Source organism: Melanotaenia boesemani, chromosome 3, assembly GCF_017639745.1.
Source record: "Melanotaenia boesemani isolate fMelBoe1 chromosome 3, fMelBoe1.pri, whole genome shotgun sequence".
NCBI lineage: Eukaryota > Metazoa > Chordata > Actinopteri > Atheriniformes > Melanotaeniidae > Melanotaenia > Melanotaenia boesemani.
The window spans coordinates 10,876,505-10,889,100 of NC_055684.1; positions in this window are offsets into that span (position 1 = coordinate 10,876,505).

Sequence of the window (12,596 nt, forward strand, 5' to 3'; positions counted from 1 at the left end):
TAATCAACATGAAGAAATCGTAACATGAGTGTAACATGTTGTTCACCTAAACTCACATTGTTTATCTTGCAGGGAATGCACACATGCCTCATGCCCAAGACCACAAGCAACCAGCTTCATTAAAGATAAAATGATGAAGAAAGTTGTGGAAAAGCAAACATTTTAAAGTATATTATCATCACCAACAGGAACATGTCGACCAATTGCCTTCACATCGCATGCTTGTTCCTGTTATTAAGACAGAACAAATCATTATAAAACAACCAAATTCTTTTTAGACTGAATTCTGAAGAGGCATGCTCTGGCATCAACCCTGTGAAGCCGGTCAGCACATGCACCTGTATACATGTTGATAATTGGTAAACCTGCACCAGTCCCTGTCATCCTCTGCCCTGCCAATCATTCACATCTGTTCCCAATCTTCTCACCCTGCCACATGCACTCCAGTCATTCACCACAGCAGTCAGTCCCCAGATTGCTCATCAGCCACACCTGCACCCAATCTCCTCTCCCATTCCATATATACTCCAGCACCACAGTCATTTCCTGTCGGACTTAGGTTTTCACTCCAGCATGGACCTGTCTTCTCTCCATCTCCTTGTGTAAGGATGTCCAATCAGCCCTCCCACTGCCTGTCGAAGTAAGACAATTCCTTTGTGTTCCTAGTTGGAATTAAGTTCTGTTAACCCTTCCTCTGTCTCTGCGAGGTCCATATGTGACAATAATATTCTCCACCTGTAAAAGTTTATTAAAAATGGGTCAATGTCATGTTTGATTTAGAAATGCATGTGCACGTATTTGGAAAAACATTAGTGTCATTGTCTTTTCCTGTAGACAGTCCTGCTCATCAAGAAAAGAAAAGGTGTATTACGGTTAACAGCATCAGACTTGGCAGCATTATGAAACACAGCGATCAGTCCCTCATGGAAGATTTGCAAAGTGTCCTAGAGGAGATCCTGCTGGAAGGAAAAGTTACACTCGTCTGTGTCATCAGGTCGGCTCGGGTAATGGAAACACAGCTCCTGTTAAATATGGAGCTCCTTTAGTGTTAGGGATCTATCTTCTTCTAAGCAATTTATTTATTTATTCATCCATTATTCAGACAGATTTCACAGGATCCTTAGTTCACGTGGTTGAAGTATAGATCAGGTATTCAGTTTGTATCCTTAAAAGCAGAACAACATGCATTTTTCTGTATAAATTAGATACCAAGATTTTCAAAAACCCAACTCAAACCAATTGTGAGCAGAATTAAGATGAAAAGGACGGACCCAGAGACACACGAGTGGTTTAGTGCAAATCAACCACATAAAAGTTCTCAGGAAATCAGGAGACTTGCAGCCCGTGCATCTCACCACACACATCCAATCAGGAAACTGCTGTTTGGTATTTATACAAATGCACATAAAGATCAATATGTTTTCATCCTTTTATTTATTAGTGGGTCTATGTTGACTCCTGATGGAGGAGCTGTGTCAAATCAGGTGCACAGCCTGCCAGGAGTTTCAGGACAGGGTGTCTCAGACAGAGACAGGGACAGAGGGAGGAGAAAAAAAGGAAAATAGGGTTAATAGTCATCCCACAGAGTGTGTGTATGTGTGTTTCTGTGAAAAGTTGCAAGCCTGTTCTCTCAAAGGTTTGATAGTGCTAGAAAATCTTCAGCTGAGTGCGTTTAAGCAAAACATTCTTCATTGTAAGCAGTGTCAATTTACAGAACTGAACCTCATAACAATCGGACTATTTAAAACGTAGTGACTTTGGCTCTGTTTTGAAAATTGGCACTTTTTTCTTTCCCTCATTTATAACATAAATGGACACAATACTCCCTCAGGAAGAGGCAGACGCTTGGAGTCTGTGTTATCCATTTTGCTAGAATGGGTGGGATATCGTTCTATTCTGTAAGCGTCTTTACAGAATCCAGATAATCAGTTAGCCTGGCCTCTCGTCCTCCTCCCAGAAGGACCTTAACAGCTACCTAAAGAACATTACCTACTGTCCAACAGCTATTTCTCCGCTCTAAGCAGGTACCACTCCAAGCAGCAATGCTGCCCAACAGCGATTTCTCTGCTTCCAGAGCAGTGACTCCCAAGCCCTTCAGACTCTCCCTCACAATCTGAAAATAGAAGCAGTTCCAACTCACCAGACTTATTTTCTAGGTTCTGACTTTGTGGATTTTGTTGGCGACACTGCAGGGAACCAACGAGGGAGCCTCCTTTATACATGGAGGCTGAATTCTCAGGTTGATCAGACAAAGCATTGGTCGTTGGATCCTCTCCGGTCCAGTTGCTCGAGAGATCCTGTTCCATGACATGAAATTGTTGAAGAAAAGAAAGAGGGGGGAAAAAAAAAGATTAAGAGACTGGATGAGTAAAGTTTAACAAAAAGCACCACACAGGCCCTCACAGAGTCCAGTGAGGTTCTGAAGGACAGAAACTAAGGAAGAATGTTTTTTTTTTTTTTTTACTATTGTTATGATTAGAACCTCTTACACCGCCTGGTACGGGACAGGTAAGATGGTTCACTTTCCCCACTCCCTCCAAAACAGCCTCTCCTTAATCTTGTAGGTGTTGTGTCTTTGTGCAACTTAGTGTTATTAACCAATGACACTTTGTTCTCAGTCAGGGGATGAGTTGAACAGTATAAATATAAATAGAAGACAATGATAATGTTTCATATGGATCAATAAATGGATTAATAAAGACATTTCTTTCACAGGATCCAAGAGCCCTGCTAGGTTTATATTCTTTGAACATATCCATTCTGGGCCCTAAACCATTCTGTGATTTGTAGACTATCAGTAGGGTTTAAAAATCTATTCTATGACTGACTGGAAGCTGGTGTAAAGATGGTAAAACTGCTGTGATGGGTTCAGATCTCTTAGTCCTGATTAAAACTCTAGCAGTAGTTTCCTGGATAAGCTGCAGCTGTTTAATGCTCTTGTGGGAAAGTTCTGGTAAAAGACCATTACAGTAATCCAGTCTACTGGAGAAGAGGGCATGGATGAGTTTCTCCTGGTCTTTTTGAGAGACAAAAAAAAAAAAAAAAAAAAAAAAAAAGACAAAGCAATTGCACTGATTAGACATTCGACAACAGAAATACAAACAACCACTTCAGACCCTGGTTAAGATAGCCCAGAAATGCATTGGCATGCTACATTAGCAAGTTAGCTTTAAAATTGGTATCTGAACTAGAAAAATGAACTTGGACAATTTGACTGAAAACGATTAACACTCATTGATTAAACCAAAACAGTAAAATGACAGAGTTACCGAGTTTCCACAGTGTAATAAAGCTTTAACTGTCATTAGATAAACTTAGGTGCACCCAATCATGGATGGAAAAAATACTAACTTGACTGGGAGCGACATTGAAGACATGGAGGTGGACGAGAGTTCTTCGAATGAAAGTAAAATTAACCTGAATCATACACCATCAAAAAGCCCAAATCCCAAGAACGTGAAGGGGAATGACAAAGATAAGGATAACGGAAATATTGGCACTGCCATTCTCCATGCTGTTCAGGCTCTTACTAAGAAAGTGGATGAACAAACTGATCTTTAAAAAGATTTGACAAATAATAAATTTTACAATAAAAATAATAATAAATCAAAGACATGCTTGTTAGGTTGATTGATGACTCTAAATTCTCCCTAGGAGCGAGTGTGAGTGTGAATGGTTGTTTGTCCCTATGTGTTGGCCCTGCGATAGACTGGTGACCTGTCCAGGGTGCACCCTGCCTCTCACCTGTTAATGCTGGGATAGGCTCCAGTTTCTCTGTACACTCTTATCTAGCGAATGTTACCTTTTTTTCTTTAAATACTAGGGGATTAAAGAACAATGTAAAACGTGGGGCAACATTTCTTTTTAGTAAGGAACAGAAGAGCAATATTATTTTTTTGCAAGAGACTCATTCAGTGGAGGCGGACACTAAATTCTGGAAACAACAATGGGGAGACTGTGTTTACTTCAGTCATGGGACTTCCCATTCAGCTGGAGTAATGATCCTGTTTAACATTGCTGGAAATGTAATCAACCACATAAGTGACAGCAATGGCCATTGGCTAATGATGGTGATTGAGTTTAATGATGTTAAGAATATTTTGATTTGTGTTTATGGTCAATGTTCAAGATGAGACTTTTGGTTCATCTCTACCAACCTGATAAATGAGGTCCATAAATATGAAATATAAGCATCACCTCTAACTGATCACTGTGCTATATCAATTTCCTTTCAACTAGGTGGGGTTAAGCCTATCCCTAATACTTTATGGAAGTTTAATAGTAGCCTTCTGAGTAATGAGGAATTTTGTACTAAAACCAAAAACTTATTAAATGAAATCAATGACGTCACCCTTGAATAAATGGGAATTGTTTAAATTCAAAATGAAAGAAACTTCCATTCAAATGAGTAAGTGTATCGCTAAAGAAAATAAACCAAAACAACAGGACATTATTAATGATATGAATAGATTATGTAAAAAAACAGATTTATCCCTAGAAGAACAAGCTGAACTAAATAATCTACAAAACCAATTGGACAGCCTATATCTACAAAAAGCTAAGGGAGCTTTTATACGCTCAAGAGCTCGCTGGCTTGATGAAGGTGAAAAAAGTACTATTTCTTTAGCCTAGAAAAACAAACAAAAAAGAAAATTAATAAGTTACTCATTAATAATATTAGCACTGACAACCAAGACCGAGTCAATGAGGAAATAAGTCTTTTTTTATAATAAGGTATCCAAATTTTCAGCAGATGATTGTCAAGTATTTTTAGATGAAATTAGAGAATGCAGAAAAATAAAAATGATGAGGATTTTAGGCAACATATGGAGGATAACCTTAGAATTGAAGAGCTAGATTTAGCAATAAGGAGGATGGCAAACGGAAAGTCACCAGGAATGGATGGGTTAAAAGTGGAATTTTATATCTATTTTTGGAATGATATCAGAGTACTGCACTATAATGCCTTCTTGGAACGCATTTCATCTGGTCATCAGTCCCCTACTATGAAAAGGGGTGTTATCACCTTAATTCCAAAACCCAAAAGGATAAAATGTTGCTGGATAATTGGAGACCCATCGCCTTATTATGCAATGACTACAAGTTGTTAGCACAGATTTACTCCAATAGTTTGTATATGGGATTATTAAAAATAGTGGATGAGTGCCAATCAGCCTTTGTGAAGGGTAGAAACATACATAACCATATTAGACTGATCCTTGACCTGCTCATAGGGTGTATCTCAGAACAGACAGTTATGTGTTGTTTCTAGAATTCTTTGAGGCATTTGACATGATTAAACATCCCTTTTTGTTAAAAATGTTACAATTCTTGGACTTTGGAAGTGTAATGGAAAATTTTATACACATGCACTTTGTATTGTTACAAAACCTTGTCTTGTGTTTTACTGAGGAAGGAGGATGACTTGTACCCAAATAAGAACTGAGTGAGTTCCATTTACTTCCCCTTCCAATCTCCTAGCATTCCTTTGAAACAGAGGACTAATGATTTGTCTTGATGTGATCAGCTCATGCTAGTTTATATAAACCAGACTCAAATGTATCTCTTCAGACTCGCGCAGCCAAAGCTTCTTTGACTGTGGGACTCTCATTGCTGTACAGCTCTTAATTAAATACTTTGTTTGATTCTCACTCAGTGTGTGATCTTTGACAATAAAATTCCACGACAATTGTGAATTTTGTAACATCGTTGAAATGCTCTGTACTGATATCAGTAGCTTAGTCTCTCTGAACCCAGGAATGACTCCTTGATTTAAAGTGCAAGGTGGAATTTGTCAAAGTTGCCCTGTTCCCCAAAGCTTTTCACTTTGGCAAGCTTAGCAAAAAAGTTAGCAAAAAATTCCAGCAACATACAAGGAATAACAATTTTTAACAAAGACTTTAAAATAAGTCAATTTGTCAATGACACCTCCATCCTTCTAAAAGATAGATCAGTGGTTGAGAAAACCCTCAGTACTATCTCAATCTTCTCTAAAGCATAAAAAAGATGGGAATTACTCCCGATTCATACAAGCCCTGACTCCTCTATTGCTTCAATTAGAGTTGAGTCTGAAGTTAAATATCTCGGGTTGAACAATATCTAAGAACGGAAAAGAGACGGAATAAGGACTCAGAGTGGCCATGATTTTCCACTAAAAAGAAAAATAATAATCATGAGATACGTCCCTTATTCCAGAAAGACAAGGTCTCTGTCCCAAATGTGGTATCTTACTGGAATAACATGATTCCTAATCTGAATTGGGGAAAAAAAATCTGGTGTCTTCCTTTTAAATACGTTATTGTAAACAGGGTTAAGGAAGTGTCCTTGAAAATCATTCATCGCTTTTATCCCAGCAAGCTATTCCTGCAAAGATATAAGAAGGATATTAATGTTATTTGCTCTTTTTGTGATCACTCTGAAGAAGATTTACATTCTTCCTTTTCTGGTCCTGTGACTTCTCCTGCATCTTCTGGCAGAACATTTGTACATTTTGTTCCCATAATTGACCTTCATTTTACTCTTACATATGAAGATGTGTTGTTTGGTTCCTTTTCCTATAACTCTGACCAGACCAAATCTGACCGATATTATATAATTAATTTAATTCTGATTCTTGCTAAATACCACATCCATAAATGTAAATTCTCAAATCAAAAACCCTTACTCTTAAATTTTACAAAAGAACTCAAACAATACCTCACGACAATAAAACATTAAAAAAATAAGAAAAAACCATTGACTTATGTCTGCTGTTTGATATCTGTTGAAAGATTTATATCCCTTTGTACTTGGCCCCTTGCTATTATTACTACTGTTTTGATCAATATTCTTGTTCTCGCTGCTATGTTGTTACTGTAATGTTTTGTCTTATACAATTCACATTAAGACCTATAGGAACAAACAAAAAGAACTTTGTTTTACTACCTCAATCTAATAATTTTGGGTTGATTGATTTTATTTTTTTTTATTATGTTAATTGTTTTGATTCTACCATTGTTCCCACTTAAGCTGCTACGTTTATGCACTCTTAATCAAACCAGCAATGTTTGACAATTCTTTTGTATATGCAGAAATGTGCAATAAAGAAAAAAAATAAATAAATAAATAAAAAGAGAGAGAGAGAGACGAATGAAGGACTCAAGAGTGGCCATGGTTACTGCCTGTAACAAAGTAGCTTGTGTAACGCCGCCACCTTGTGGAAATTCAGTTCAGGCTGAATTTGGTCCAAAAAACCCTTTGCATTTGACATGTATTCTGTCCTCTTGTACTTCCACCTAATTTTTTAGGTGTGTACGTGTGTTTACTTTTGAAAGGACAATATTCTGTACAGGCATATTATAAAGTAGAAAACAGGTCCATCAATGACATACATTTTTTAATCAAACTTGTTTTATTATTGTTATCAGTAATACACACAGATCAATACAGCATATCTCAAATATAAGAAATTTCAAATACAGCAGCAATATCACAAAAGAAAAGAAAAAAAGAGATGGATTAAGAACTGGCGTGGCCATGGTTACTGCCTGTAACTGCCTGGAAATTCAGGGTTTTTTTTCTCCCAAACTTTTTATTAACATCTTCAAAAAGGTAAATGAGTAATGGATATCAAGGCTAAATCTTTAGCTTGGTACACATTGTGTAAAATTTTAAAGGTAACTTCCTTAACTTTATTGTTTAAGCAAATTTTCCATGCATTTAACCAAATCTGGTTCTAGTTCAAGTTTCTAAACAATGATGACCAATAAGATTTCCCAGCAAGCAGAGTAATTTTCTTTAGAGATGATCTTATCATTTTATTAGAACAATTGTTTTTGGTGACATCAACATCCCCAATCAGTATGCTTCTGTCAAGTAGATCAATGGTTGAAAAATCAGCTGTTGTCCCTTTGAAAAGTTACAACATACTGGTTGGCAAAGCATCAAACACCACAGCATATTCCTTAGGGGTTACAGGAAGGTTAAACATGGATGGACATTTACACTATGTCAAAAGACTTTAATTAGCATTCAAGAGCTGTTTTACAAGTATATCATTTTCTACTCAGTTCTTAAAGTATAGTCACTCATTTTTGTAAAGAATGTTCCCATTGTTCCCTATATAACATGACATTGGAGAGAAATTATGCTTGTATGCAAGTTTCTATGCCAGGAAAGCTCGTTGATGAAAACCAGAGTTTTAAAGGTAACTTTTCAATTTTGTAATTTGTGATATTTGAATGAAAACTGAAGTCCACCCACTATATTAAAAACATGTTTGGGAAAAGTGTTCCAAATAGTATCTTTCCCCTTTTATAATTTGGTTAATCATTTCACCTTAAAGGAGTTATTCATCATCTCAAAACTTAACACTTCCAATCCACCATATTTTTTGGCATTACATAAGATATCCTTTTTAGGCAATGGCTTTTATGTTTCCATATAAAATCAAATAGGATTTTGTCCAAATCTTTGGATATATCTTTGGGCATTTCTGATGATAAAGACGTATATACAGATCTGGAGATTCTTTCAGCCTTTGACAATAATACTCTACCATTTAAGGAAAGGTCTCTCATCAGCCACATTTTAAATTTTTTTAATTATTTGATTAATAACAGGGTTAAAATTGGCTAAGCTACGTGATTTTCTATCTTTTTCAATGATCACGCCTAAGTATGTAACTTTATTTTTAATATGTTTATCGTTAACGTCTGTCAGAGTGGATTCTTTGAGAGGAAATAGAACAGATTTGTTTAAATTGATTTTTAATCCTGACACTGAGGAAAATCCCTGGATACGATCAACTACATTACCAACCTTGTGTATATTAGATATACAAAATTGCAGCGCGTCAGCCAGATACCTCTAAACGGCCACTTTTTAATACGAACATCCAAGATTTGTGTGACCAGAATAAAAATGGGCTACAAGGACAGTCTCGTCCAATTCCACGGTTAATCGCAAATCTCTGAGTTGTACCAGGTGCCAGTTTAATAGAGCTGTTGCATCTCTGATATAAAGGTGATAATGTGAGAAAGAGAGTTGGACCCAAGGAAGAGAGTTATCCAGCTAGGTAAGTTTAAAAGGTTTATTTGTGTGGCTTGAACGCAGCTGAAGATGGTTAAAGTTCACGGATCCAGGCAGTGTGGTGAGCGGGCAGACAGGTTCTGGTGGAAGCAGCTTTGGATCTCTGGCAGGGAATCTTTAAGGAGGATGGTGGTGTTACCTCTGGAAGGTGGCAAGCCGGTGACAAAATCCAATGCAATGTGGAACCAGGGCCTTCAAGGTACTGGGAGCGGGCGAAGAAGTCCGTCTGGGGCCCAAGTGGATGTTTTACCTCAAGCACAGGCTGCCACATATTCTCTAACATCCTCTTCCATTTAGGGCCACCAGAAGCATCTGTGGATGAGTGACATGGTGCGTGCTGCGCCAGGGTCACAGGCATGTCAGGAGGTGTGGCCTCACAGGTCAAACATTTGATTAGGTGGACCTGTACCTGGATCTGGGTTGTTTCGAAGGGCCTCTGACAGTTTGCTTTAGCTCCCAGGTCACAGCAGCCACCAGACATGAAGTAGACAGTATGGGGTCTAGGTCATCAGGTGGTTCTTCAGGGCTAAACTGCTGGGACAGTGCGTCTGGTTTGACATTTGGTACCTGGTCTGAAAGTGATAGAGAAGTTAAACAACCAAAGAACAGTGCACACCTGGCCTGTCGGAGGTTTAGTCTCTTTGCTCATTGAATATACTCCAGGTTCTTATGATCTGTCCATACAATGAAAGGCAATTCCATCCCCTCCAGCCAGTGTCTCCATTCTTCAAGAGCTTCCCTGCCAACAATTCACGTTCTCCCAGGTCATAATTCTTTTCTGCAGGAGAGAGGCACCATACTGTTAATGCCCAAATAACCATAAAGCCACTTAAATGTAAAACACTGGGATCAGCATGTTCATACCACACAGATCAATAAAGCTCAAAGAGCTACATGGGAACACTGGCTCATTTCTCAAACACTCAACAGTTGCACTGAAAGGTCAAAACAGATCTACAATGCAGAAAACATCCGAGATGTGAAATGACGTGCTGCACCTCAGGCTTAAATCGGTACAATTCACTGAGCCCACAATAACAAGACAGTGATACATCTGCTAGTTAAACTCTCAGTTTCTGCTACATTGCTGGATACATGATGAGTAGATGGGCTGAATCAAATGGTATTTGTTGGCGATGTGGCAAGAGCTCCATGGATGTGTTTTAGGTTATGATGTTTCCTTGGGCAGCCATTCTGGATACATCTGATTTTCATTCTGTCCATCTATAAGCAGTGTGTTTCAAGGAAATGCCAAATTAGGTTTGTCACCTCCATCAATACTCACTGTCCACATTTTGGACAGGTGGACATTTAACTTGCAGCAAGTTACAAACCCAGGTCAGTTTGAAAAGCTTGTCCACAGCAGACATCAGGCCATTGTCTAAAGCAGTGGTTTCCAACCTTTTCTCCTCAGGGACCCCCTCCATGCATTTACTAAAATGCCGTGGACCCCCTGCTCCACCCTGTGCTGAAAACATGCTTGGTTTCAGGCTTTTGAAAGTGACATTCTCACCATAAATCATGTATTCTGGTTGAGTCCTGTCCTTTGATAAAGCCAAAGTTAAATGAACAACATATAGCCCTACTTTTTTCCTTAAAATAGAGACAGTTTGTGGACATTAATCACAATGGCTCTAATGTTCAAAGCTTCAGGGACCCCCTTTGCACTTTGCGGACCCCAGGTTGGGAACCACTCGTCTAAAGCACTTGTGATGACCAGGATCACCTCCTCAGATCACAAATGTATATCAGCTGGGGTTGCTGGGTCATGAATGACGCTGCAGGATTATTGCAAAGTGATGCCATCCTCGTTCCAGCTTAAAGACAGGAGAGCAAAAAATAGACATTTTCGTAAAGTGATTCTGAAGTGGGGCTGAAACATATTCTTTCCAGAGTAAATGCAATTCAAACTTGACTGACTACTTACTGCCACAAAATCCAGAAGGTGTGTTACTGCAGATCTCAGACAGCATTGGCTGGCAGGAGCAGGTTTATCAACAGCACATGGACAGTTCTTTTTTTCATCTGACAATGAAAAAACATGTAACTTTAAATGGGCACAGCAGATTAAATGTCAGTCTATTTTAACAGATGTAAATCTTTGCAATTAGGTTTAAGGATATTGGAAAATAGGTCATGAAATAATGCACTAGCAGGAAAACAAGCAAACTTACCAAACTGGGCACGTCCAAAAACTGCAGTTTAGTTTCTAGGAATCCAGTTGAAGACTGGATCATAGTAATGTTCCTGAGGATTAAAAAAAAAAAATCAGTGATCAATAATTCTGTCTTGTTTAGTGGTATAGGGGTCACAACCAAACTTATTTGACTATTGCTCACCAATTAGGTATTGAAATAAAATTTAATCTGTGATCCTTGGCTATAAAGTGTTGTGACTTGTTTGAAGAAGAAATGTTTTAAACTAGTTTTGATAAATAAATATTTCCTAATTTATGGAGATGTTAAGTCAAATGTTTTAAAGGAATGGAGCAATTAATTTCAACATGATTCATTAGTAAAGACTTTATTTTTTATTAACAGACAAGTTTAATATGCTCTAATTCTTGTTAATTATGATGCTGCTAGAATACCGAATTGGAAAGAAGGATCTTATTGTAAATACCCACGTGTCAAAGGTCCTGAATCTCACTCCTGTAAAGAAATCCTCTGATGTCAAGACACTGAGATATTTCTACTATGAATGTGAAATTCAAATCAGGAACCGGGAGTCAATGGGAGTAGTATCAAACACTTATGGAAACATGTTATCCCCCATACTTCTCCAGATGATGCCAGAGGACATGGCTCTAAAATACAGCCACCAAAGAGAAGAAAATGATGAATTGAACGTGCCCAATGTACTGAAGATCCTCGAGAAGGAGTTTCAGAGCAGAGAAAGAGCTTTGCAAATGGCCAGACCATATAACCAAAGAGCGAGCCAGCTGTCTGGTCTGGTGTTCTACCAGCCCAAAAGCGCTCATGTCACTCCGCTGCTAATTGCTCTTCACTGGCTTCCAGCTGCAGTGTACATCAAATTCTGTTTCTGGCTTACAAAATAACCAAAACGGCTCCTGTCTACCTCCACTCCTTAGTCCAGAGCTACACTTCCTCTCAACAGTTACGCTCAGCCAGTGAAAGACGCCCAGTGCTCCCACCACAACCTGGCGTAAAATCAGTAGCTAGACTCTTTTCCTCCCTTGTTCCCCGGTGGTGGAACAATCTACCAAACTCCATCTGATCCGCAGAGTCCTTATCCACTTTTAAGAGCAAACTAAAGACTCACCTGTTAAAGGAGCATTTCCACACTTAGCTTAACTCTTCCAACTCTTCGGAATGAGTTAGAAAGATCTGTCCAGCTCTTTGGCTCAACTCAGCACTGAATAAGCTGCGTGCACTTATGCCCAAGATGATATTGTGTGATGAAATCGTGATCTTGTATTTAAACAAAGGACTGAAAAAGAAGCACTACCTCTAGCACTACATGACAGCACCTGGGTTCAACTGGACTCACAGCAGTCTGACTACCAC